The 4,333-nt window shown below is 37.3% G+C and overlaps 1 long non-coding RNA gene across 1 annotated transcript; it reads left to right on the forward strand.

The window, feature by feature from the left end:
- Positions 1-2,422: 2,422 nt before the first annotated feature.
- Positions 2,423-3,996, forward strand: LOC102676154. The gene is made up of 2 exons (XR_004151014.1): positions 2,423-3,584; positions 3,896-3,996. It is a non-coding gene; the product is annotated as an uncharacterized LOC102676154 (long non-coding RNA).
- The last annotated feature ends 337 nt before the right edge of the window (positions 3,997-4,333 follow it).

Raw genomic sequence — 4,333 nt, forward strand, 5'->3', positions numbered from 1 at the left:
TAATTGCACGTTTCGAAACGTGAGGGGAGGGGTGGGGAGAATTTTTCGTGTGCCGGCGAACCCGGTTCCCGCAAAAACGATGTTCCGTCTGGTGGAAGCCGTTCCTTTTTGCTCGAGCCCGGCCCCAGAACCACTTCCTCTTCCTTTTCGGGAGCAAGACACGCCTCTCTCGAAAGGAAGAGAGAGAAAGAAAGAAAGAAAGGGCCTCCTTAAGGGCCGCCAGAACGAAAAGTTGCCTTTTTTCCTTCCAGATAGTTCTTCCTCGCGATCGTGTATTTATAAGTTAACCTCTTGATACGGGGGTGATCTTGATGGGACGTGGACTAGCAAGTTTCTCAGGAGCTGTGAGTTAATATACTTCGTTAATGAAGGAATATCGATATGTGTAGTTTATATTTTGGGTAAGGAATGGAAATTGAAACGTAAATGTAGAAAAATGTGAACGATATGTGAATGCGTAGAGATATAGAGAATGTTACTAGGATATAGGGATAAAAATAGTATATGTCCCTATGAATTTAGAGATATATAAAAAAATAGGGATATAGTGATATAGGAGAATAGATTACAAGATGATACAAAGTATAGAAATATATATATAAATATAGGAATATAATGATGATTAAGGATGATAAATAGGAATATAAAGATATAAAATAAAATGATACAGTAGAACCGAAAAAAAAGGATCTTCGAAAATATTATCGGAAATACGTATCGATTAATTAATTTCCGCAAGAGGCTCGAAACATGAAAACGTTTATCTTTATTTCCGCGAGCAAGCTCGCGTGAAAGCAACACCGGCGCACACGCGAGAAAGGATGATTCATCGGAGTTAGCCTGTTGCAGACGGATCGACCTCTTTTCCTCGATGCACCGGTGTAGTAGCCGGTGTACAGGCGCACGTATCCAACTCGTGTGTACAGGTATATCATGGCCCCTTTGGATGGTGTTAGTGCGCGCAACGACCTCTTTCCTCGCTACCGCAAACCGCAGGCGCAACCCAATTTTTGCCCCGAAAAAAGAACCGGTAGAACCTGAGTGTCCCTCGTCTCGCCGCTGGACACCATCTGCGTAAAGGAGTTTTTTTTCTTATGGCCACGTAAGATCGAATTCGAGACGTTGGGTTACCATTTTTGATCGATATAGTTGATTGTTAATTCGATTTGATGTTGCAACAGAAAGGGAGATAAGATTGTTTTAAGGTTAGGTTTGAAATTTGAATATTTCTCTTATTTTTATTTTTCTATATTTTGCAGAATCTTAGAAGAGATCTTTTTGAAAATTATTTTTTAGAAGTTAATGCGCGAGTACAATGAACCTGGTTGATTCGTTCAGCTGATTTTTTCCAACGTAAAACGCTTCCCCGTGAACGAGACTTTACACGGCATTGACCGCGCGTGGTAACACCCAAATAGCGATAGTCTCGAGTTGCTCATGATCAAAACAATTTTATTCACTTATCCTTCAAATTTTCAGTTTATCATATTTATCTTTCTTTCATTTAATAATGCATACTTTCCTTTGAATTTATAAATTCGTATTTTTGAATGATTTTTATTATATTCAAAAAAATAATGCACTCAAAAATTGAAAAGGTGAGCATTCAGCTACTCTCGAAGCTCGCGTGTACACTCGTTTCTTCTTTTTCTCTTCTTTCTCCCTTCGCTGTTCCAACGATCCGTCTTAATATTCGATCCAACGTTTCGTATCTCGGAGGTCGGCGGTTTTCGCTTCCACGACCACAACCGCGTTGCACTTGTACTTATATAGGGATACGCTACTTTACTCTTCGCGGTTGACGTGCTCGCAAAATTTATACGGGCTTGCCTGTTAATTAACGTCAATGAAACGACCGGGTCGCGGCATTTCGATAAAAAAGTGCTGATCGATAAAGAACGACTACGGACCACGTGAAATACAAGACTTATTGATGATTTCTGGTGTTTTTCTGTGTTTGTTCCGAAGAATATATATTTTTTCTTTCGATGAAAAAAATTGTGAATTATAGTAAATATTATTTAAAAATTAGTTATTTTTCTTTAGTGATTTTTTTATCTTCAAAAACAATTTAACATTTAGTGAAATATATTTTCATTTTTAATAAGTGTTTGTATTGACCTCATAAATGCGTCAATGTTCACCTGATTTCCGTTCTCGTGCTATTAATATTCGTGAGGTGAGTATGGCGTGTTTCATTTGACGATATACCGTCTTAAGTATTATTCGAAATTAACTTTATTAAATATTAATATTCATAACACGATTCTAATATCCTTCCTTTAAAAAAAAATGTGCGCTACAACGATCAAGTTTTACCAAGTCGATTAGCATCAATTTTATTCGTGATAATATTCGCGAAGTCAAAATTTCATTCTATTAATAAAAAATATATAACGCATTGAAAAAAGAATAATTTTAATACCTTAAATCATTTCCATAAATTCGATTTTATTTAACGATTGGAAACAAAAAAGAAGCAATTTCAAATTCTTCCGTTTCTTATCACATTCCACGAGCGAACGATCTATCCACCAGACAGAGGAGGCGCGAGAGATTGAAAGAGCGATTGCGATTCGAAGCGTCTGCGTGACACGGTGTCTCATTATTTGCGACTGAAGGAGGAGGAATCAGTTGTCGGGACACGTATTAGCCGCCGTACGTGGCGACATCCGCTAATCAAATACAAGTGTTCGTCAGCAGTCCCGTATTATAGAGACGTAGACGTAGCGAAGTCTGTTTCCGAGCTCTGATAGCCGCGATAAATACGCGTTTAAGCGCTCTATAATTGTTGTCGCGTGCGTTGCATTTTTAAACTTTGCCGCCATTCGTTGCCCTATCCAAGGAACCGACGAAACACGACTTTTCACGAAGATAGTCGAATCTTTTTGTTTCATATTTCGATACAAATATCGATATAAGGATTGAAGAAGAAAGATGTAAAAAATTTCTTTTGCGACAAGTGATTGTTTTTCTTCACAATTTTAATCTTTTTTTCAAAATATTCAATAGCAAGTGACGAATTATTTACACATTGAATAAATTCACGTTTGCACTCGTTTTCGGTTAATTGATACATTCAAATTCACCTGAATAGAGGTATGTTTTCAGAAGTCTAAAATTACATTTGGTTAATGTTTGTGAATTTGTTCGATTCTTTTGAATGTTGAAAGATATTTATTTTAAAGAAATTTTAAAGACAAATGATGATCATTAAAAATTCCCTAGGCGCGTATAATTTCGTAGGAAAAGAATATGATTGGCCGACACAGAGAATATACAACCAAGCTGACCGATCATGGGCCATGGATGGTCGTTGGGTCGGTTGAGTAGACCGTTGTAACAGTACCTCACGTGCCATAGAGATCCCATAACCGGCTGCGCGTAAAAAAATACGCTTCGGTGCAATCGGTCAGTTGGGATGCAACCGAAGCGAAGAGCATAGTCGAGCAACTGTGAAAATAAGTGTATAATTTCTCTCTCACATTCTTAATTCAAAGTTTCTTTTACAGAATTATAATGAATTATAATTTTAAAGTAAATTAATTTTTTCGATAATTTTTACGATATTTCTTCAAATGAAGGTACGAAATGAAACTTAATTAATAAAAATTTATTTTAAAAATGGAAATAACTAACAATTATTCGATATTCATTAAAATTTTTAGATTTGATGACAAGATAAATTTGATAATTTTCTAAACGTTTTCTCTAATAAAAATTCCTTAAAAAAAAAAAGAACTAAACTAATAATATTTCTACTACTTGAAAACTGCATCTCGATAAAAAATTCTTGGACTTCAAAAGAAAATTATCTTCTAAAATTATTTCTGCTTTTTATTCAAATGAACCAAGATCCAATCATATTATTGATTGAAAACTGCAAGTTTGACAGATGTTGGAAAATTCTGAGATGGGCTCCAAAAGAAAAGCAAAGGATTTGGGAAAAGTATCGGTCCTAAACTCAAGAAAAAGAAAAAGAAGGAGGAGAAGGAGGAGGAAAGAAATGGAGGGAGGATAGCAGCTGGTCAAACAACTCTGAAGCCACTCGGGGCCCGGATCTTCCAGAGATCCTCGGTTGCACGTACGAGGTTACACGCGAGGGGCCCCTCCTCGTCCTCGCGCACGACCTCGAAGTTTTAATTACTCGCCAGGGTATCATCCCCCTGCCAGGCCTCGTACGAGGTCATCGTACGAGGATCGCCTCTAAGAAATCGGGGGACGAGGATGGGGAGACATGTCCCGATTCCTCCGCCTCGGGGAAGGAACACGATGATAGCTTGTTCAAATTGCCAGTCTTTTCCTTTTTTTCTTTGTTTTTAATCCTTGTTGC

Source organism: Apis dorsata, unplaced genomic scaffold (genome assembly GCF_000469605.1).
Source record: "Apis dorsata unplaced genomic scaffold, Apis dorsata 1.3 scaffold_416, whole genome shotgun sequence".
Taxonomy (NCBI): Eukaryota; Metazoa; Arthropoda; class Insecta; order Hymenoptera; family Apidae; genus Apis; species Apis dorsata.